At 39.0% G+C, this 6802-nt stretch overlaps 1 long non-coding RNA gene across 1 annotated transcript; it reads left to right on the top strand.

The window, feature by feature from the left end:
- Positions 1 to 1598: 1598 nt before the first annotated feature.
- LOC147577539 (uncharacterized) lies at positions 1599 to 6386 on the top strand. Its single transcript, XR_015255855.1, has 4 exons — positions 1599 to 1708; positions 4372 to 4448; positions 5097 to 5206; positions 6265 to 6386. It is a non-coding gene; the product is annotated as an uncharacterized LOC147577539 (long non-coding RNA).
- The last annotated feature ends 416 nt before the right edge of the window (positions 6387 to 6802 follow it).

Raw genomic sequence — 6802 nt, 5'->3', positions numbered from 1 at the left:
CAAAACTACAGTTCTAACTGAACAGTCCTTTTCCCATGGTCCTGGTTTTTACTGGGTTCTAGTAACATTATTTCTTCTCTTTGTCCCTTCAGCCCAAGAGATGGTAACGTTACTAGTCCCTGGATGGCCCACTAGCCTTTAATTTGTTCCTGAAACCCTGTCTACATTAGGGTTAGGACTGTAAGGAATTCTGTCCTTAACATCTCTTCATTTAAACCCTGTGAAAGGTGAATCCCCTATCTTACTAGGACCCAGGACCAGACCAGCCTTGCTTAAATATTGTTTTCAATTTAAAGCTCAGGTAATATGGGACTTCCATGCCATTCCACATTTGTATTTGGAAAAAAAAAAACCTCATATATACATAGATGTCCATCTCATTTAGAAGGGAAAGATGAAAAACAGATGGGGGGAAATGCTAGAAGGAGCGAAAGGGATCTTGCAGACTTGCATAAAGAAATTGTCCCTTACATTGTTAGAAAATCCTAACTTGCCAAAGGGCCTCTCACAAGGGAGCCATATAGAAAAAAATGCCCTTTCGTCTTCTTATGAATAAATTGAACATCATTACCCAAGTATTGTTCGTTCCTCTAATGGAAGGGTTACAAGAGGAGATCATTCATTTTCTTTATGACTCATTTTTTTTTCACTTTTTCACCTTTGAAATGAGAATAAGTAGAAATTTTCAGTACTTTAGTTTAAAATAGGTCATTTCCCTCTCTCTGTCAAAGAAGTCTTACTTCCCTAAATTGTGTGATTGGGTGTATTCAGGGAGTTTCTCTAGGCTGTGTAGCTGCATATCAAAATCAGTGTCATTCTCAGTGTTGGAAATGTGTGGTGGAAACCTGCTGGGATTGCTTTGTAAATGCATAGGTAGGTCACAAAAGTCAAGTCAGTAGGTTGAAAAGAGGACTAGGGATAGTCTCCAGCCAAAGCCATACAAGTGGACAGTGGGCAGGGGCAGGGAGGTTCAGATGCTGTGATATAAAGTCAAGAAAGGAGCCAAAGAATAGGGCAGGAAGCTCTCCTTGGTGCCAAGCCTTGTTGCTAAGACTGAGAACAGTCTGAGAGAATGTCCTTTTCCACATACTAGAATTCCATGAGATCAAGGAAATGTACCTAAGGGAGAATAGCTCAGAAACTTATGTTAAGTTCATTAAGAATCGGAAAAAAAAAAAACTTATGCTATTCATATATTATATAGAGATTATAGCCTTAAACTCCCCAATTCTACCTTAGATGTGTCCCAAACCATCAGTGTTGACACTGTGCGAGGTCAAGGCAAGAGAGAGCAATGAGTCAGGGAGGGAGGAAATTGCTTTTCACTGAGATAAATGCTTGTCCCCTTGGTGCCCAGGGTCATGGTGACCCAAGAGGGAAGCCAAGGCTAATAGTAGGCAGCATCTCTAGTACCTTCAGGGCAGAGGGTTCCAGCCTTAGTTTATTCTGTTAAACACCTTGAACATTGGAAACATGACTTCATGACTTCGTATTCCCAATGCCGAGAACTGGTTTTGCCCTCTACTAGGTAAATAGTAAAGGTTGACTGAGTGCAAAAACATTCCTACTTCTGGTCTCTCATTCCCTACCCTTACCTTAGGAGTGATGGCCGCAAGGAGACTGCGCCTTGGTTGGACCTCCCACCTTGCCTGTCACAGCAGCCACTCTGCTACAGTGCGTGGTCGCTAAAGTTCAGCTAAAAGTCTAGGTAAGAGTTGTTCCAGGAGGAGGATGGGGTGAACTTTTCAGCCAGAGGCTGGCCCGGGGAAAGACTTCAGAACTTGCCCCTGCAATGCTTTAACAGCAATAAAGTCAAATGGTACTTTTCATAAAGTGAAATTCACAGCAGCTGTCTGTGGTACGTAGGGCTACCGGCCAGATACACCCGACAGAAAGCGCCTGCCTTGCTCTCTATGTACAGAATGATGACACAGGGGTAACAAAGGGAAATACCTGGGAATGTCAAGTCAAACAAATTGTAGCTCTCTCTGCTATGTTGTTCTGTGACCTTGTTCTGAGGCAAGTCACACCCGCAGGAGGGACATTCAGAATAAGCATGTTTGTCATTTGAGGCTTCTATCTGCTCTAAAAAGAACTCTAAATCTTCCTTATGGAGGCACTGACATTTAGTTTGGCACATTTTCAGATACTAGAAAAAGAACCATGACTTGACAAAAAAAATATGTCAAGTTAATATAAAGCAGAAGAGGCAATTATTTCAAGGCATTTAGAGAATAAGTTGCATATAAGTGTGCAAATACAAGTTTCTAAGTACTAGGATTTCTATTTTCTTTTTTCTTTTCTTTTTTTTTTTTTTTTTTTTTTTTTTTGTCAATCGTACCTTAAGTAAGATAACTGGCATTTGCAAATCTTCTAAACTCAAGTGAGATTTTTTTTTTTCTTTGTGGTATTCAGGGTTATGTTTGTTTTCTGCAAAGTGTGGTTTCTGTTTCAAAGTCCAAGAGCATCAAATAAGCTACACTTTATCGCATCTAAAGATGAAGGAGGTAGTTTTTCAGAAAAGCTATAGCATCCATTTTAGAGTAAATATTAATCTTAAATTTGGCACGTGTTTATCTGATGAACCTCACTGAGTGTGTTCCAAGTTTCAATTAAATCCTGTACGAGGCAGCAAACCCATTTGTTGATTTGATGGGGATGCTACACTTTTTTTTTTTTATGTGACAAAATGACCCAGAGATGCTCACAACTTAAAATGTAAGGGATCCAGAAAGACTCCTGGGGATACAAAGGCACTTTGGAAACTAGCTGTGCTCTTTGGTATTTGTTGCTATACTTGCTGATTATTTTGCTTTTTTGTGTGTGTTCCAAAAGGGCACCTGATGCTAAATGCCCACCTTTTTCATTGTTCCTCAGCAGTTTCTACATCCTGCAGCTTGTATGGGCCTGACAATTGGAAGTAATATTTGATCCCCCCAAACTAGCCCTTCCATCATTCTACCTTTAAAGACAAAAGACTGGCCCATGGATGGAATTAGAAAGAGGAAGTTCAGGGCCGCCAGGGTGGCTCAGTCGGTTAAGCGTCCGACTTCGGCTCAGGTCATGATCTCCCAGTTCTGGAGCCCCACGTCGGGCTCTGTGCTGACAGCCCAAAGCCTGGAGCCTGCTTCCGATTCTGTGTCTCCCTCTCTCTGCCCCTCCCCTGCTCGCACTTTGTCTCTTTCTCTCTCTCAAAAATAAATAAACATTAAAAAAATAAAGAGAAAGTTCTTTTTCGTAATTCCAACAACAGAACACCTTCTACATTTATTACTGCCCAAGTATCAGTTATTTGAAAGCAGATTAAAAAAAAAAAAAGCTTTGTGTCAGAAACAGTAATATGTCATGCCCAAATCATGTGGAGCCTCTTGAACTCTAAGGGGAAAAGAAGACAGCCAGCTTTTAGACCTTCTGCTTTCCTTATTAACTTTGACCTTAGCCATTTCTCAATCAGCTGCTTACACATCCATTTCATACACTAGAGGTGTAGAAAATTTCATAAGAAAAGCAACCAGCATAAAAATGCCTTTTTAAGGAAAGTTCAGCAACCTCTGTATAGATCGAATATGACATGTTCAAGTCACTGACTTCATTTATTAAATGCACTTCCCTGATGTGTTAAATAACTCTTTCTCCTAAGTGCAAAAGGTTTGTGTAGCTCTCCCTGCCCCCTCCCTTCCCATCTCCACGATTTATGATGTTCTCCTGACAGGCTTCATATGTCTAGGGTCCATTAGGTAGGAAGGTAGTTTTACCTCTGGGTGAGTCCTGAAATAATCCGGGGGTGAACATTATTGTTTGGCAGTCTCCCTGGATCTTTATGAAGGAACAAACAAGAAAAAGAATCCGGAACAGAGATATTTATGGAGAGTTTTCTCTTGCCTTTAAAACGGGCTCTACAGTTTTCTTTCTATGCGAACTTGTATTATTATTAATTTGTATATAAATGCACAATGCTCTCTCCTTAAAGAACATGTAGAATTGAAAAAAGGGTGGCATTAAGAAGGTGGTTGGTACAACTGTTTCAAAATAATTTGGGGCCAACGTGGAGCTGCCCAAGTCATAAACTGGGACCACTTGTTGGTACCCTAAGGATGGAAAAGTAAATGCATCATGTATTTAAAACACGGTCTTGTGCCCGTGAATTAGTAAAGGATGTTTATAGATGTGGAATGTTCTAACATTGTCTGGAAACAGCTGCTAATGCTGGATCAGTATCAGGTGTGTGTGTGTGTGTGTGTGTGTGTGTGTGTGTGTGTGTGTCTCAACCAGACCCACAGGCCCGCAGAAAACTGAAACTTAGTAGGGGATCAAGTGAAAGTTAAGTAGCTGAATAAATTGAGTGCCTGTTTTTCCTGAACTTTTCTCCAGCAGAGTTTGGTGTCGGAGAGTACTTGGAAGAACTACCCCGCTTCTGAACATTGTTACTCGGAGAGCCGGCATTTCAGGTGGGAATTATCAGTTTAAAAAAGGGATTAATACTCAGATAAGGATTGAGCCTGCAAATGTTTTGCACAAATTCCTTTAAAATGGAACTGCAAATGTGTCAGTCCTTTTTCTTTCCTTTGAATGGATTTTATTACTAGATTAAGAACTGCCAACTGCCAAGCTCAGTAAAATGTGAAATCATTCATATCTTCCTACCCTGTAACAGGCTGGCTTTTCCAAGCACCTTTCAGTTAAAAGAATAATAATAGTTCTTAAAAATATGAAAATACTGGTTACTGATTGCTACCTGTCCTCAGGCCTGGTTCTAACACATTGTCACGATGAAAGAGCTCAGATGAAATCTAAATTTGGTGTTAGAAGTCCATTGCTGGATTAATCATTTGAAATAAAAATGTCATGATTCTGACTCTTTGGAAACTGCTGCACTTAACTTCCAAACTGTTGCTTTTAAAAAGGCTAATTCGGGGTTGGGTACATTAATGTCAATGTCCTATAAAACTGCCAGCTTAAAAAAAAATGTCAGCAGAGACATTTTTTCTAGCCGATGTCAGCACAAAAGGGCGCCTCACTTGTTTCATCTCCAAACAGCTGCATGCTTTCATTGACATTTGGTGACCTTTCTTTGTGCACCCGGCCTAACCTCTTAGGTTATTTCCTGGCCTCCCTTCTGTGACCTTTGACCGAGGCTGACCTTTAGCTGGAGAATGTGACATTTTGTTCTCCTCTAGCTGACATGTGATGCTCTCATTATTCAAAGGTATGTGAAAATAATGACCCCGAGTGACCTTTGAGTTTCCTTTCATTTATTGGTTGTTTTTGGTGGCTGTTTGGCATGTACTGGCCTAGGTGAAGGGGGGTGAGTAAGGATTGGGCCAGGATAAGATGGCTGCTGTCTCTTTTTATTCCGTTTCGAATCCCTTTCCTATTGAACAAGCCACTGTACTGTGGATGACTAAGCCTTGGTAACCTCTGTTTATTGATTTGGGGACAATTTTGGCCTTTGAACAATAGGTCTTTTTGAAATGTAAGAATTTTGGTAGTGAGGGAAGCCACTAGTTTGTTTCTATCTTCTTCCTACTGATGGTACTTGCACGTTTCTGAAGACCATTTTCCATTTAATAATGCTAACTCTTATAGTTAGAAAATGAACCCATATAGAAAGGTAATCTATGACAAAGTAAATAACTGAAAAATTTGTCACTGATGTTTTGTATATAAATGGCCGGGTTGGATCTTTGAAGGATGCCCCATTCTCAAAATTTTTATATATTTTGTCATATATATATATATTTTTTTCCCAACGTTTATTTTTATTTTTGGGACAGAGAGAGACAGAGCATGAACGGGGGAGGGGCAGAGAGAGAGGGAGACACAGAATCGGAAACAGGCTCCAGGCTCCGAGCCATCAGCCAGAGCCCGACGCGGGCTGGAACTCATGGATCGCGAGATCGTGACCTGGCTGAAGTCGGACGCTTAACCGACTGCGCCACCCAGGCGCCCCATATTTTGTCATATATTTTTAATAAACCTTGGTTATCCTTATAGATTTAATGTCATATTAATTTAAATGTATATATATTTATATTTATATATATTTATATATAACATATAACTTATATATTATATAATTTATACATATTTATATACATTTATATTTATATATATTTATATTGTATTTATAATATATATATATATATATATATATATATTAATATCTGGCTGTGAACAATGGGTCCTGAGTATGAAAAGAGAATCAAATCTGAGCACTGACAAAATAATGTTAATAAATTGATGAAGTTATTTTTGGAATTTCAGATTAGAGGCCATTTGTCTGCAAGAATTTAGATGTACTGACGATACTTTTTATCTCCAACATCCTATTAAATAATTTATGACATCTGATATCCAGTTTTTCAACAAGACAAAATGTATTTCTACTGAGGAAAAACAAACAAAACAAACAAACAAACAAAAACAAAAAACAAGGTAAGGAATTGACATCCCTTTATATAACATGTATCTTATCTGCTGGTATTTTGCTCAGAGTCAAGTCTCACTTCATAAAATTAATTGCCTCTAGAATAGATCTAGCACAGCACATAATTGGATTGCTCGGCCAAAATTTAGTATGGTCATTAGCTCTGAGTTTTCATAACTTTTGAGTTGCTGATGATGAGTTTACAGGTTGTTTTAAGTACAGCAACAACTACATAGTCTTCCACAAAACCATGGGGACCTCTGACTACGCACATTCAGGTAATTATAGAAGGGCCCATCAATCCTAAACTATCCTATTCTCCTAATTTCATCTCCAAACATTTGAAGAGAAAAAAATTACACATTATGTATTTTC

This window comes from Puma concolor, chromosome C2 (assembly GCF_028749965.1).
Source record: "Puma concolor isolate L17-30 chromosome C2, mPumCon1.1.hap2, whole genome shotgun sequence".
Taxonomy (NCBI): domain Eukaryota; kingdom Metazoa; phylum Chordata; class Mammalia; order Carnivora; family Felidae; genus Puma; species Puma concolor.
This window is presented reverse-complemented; position numbering and strand designations above follow the sequence as displayed.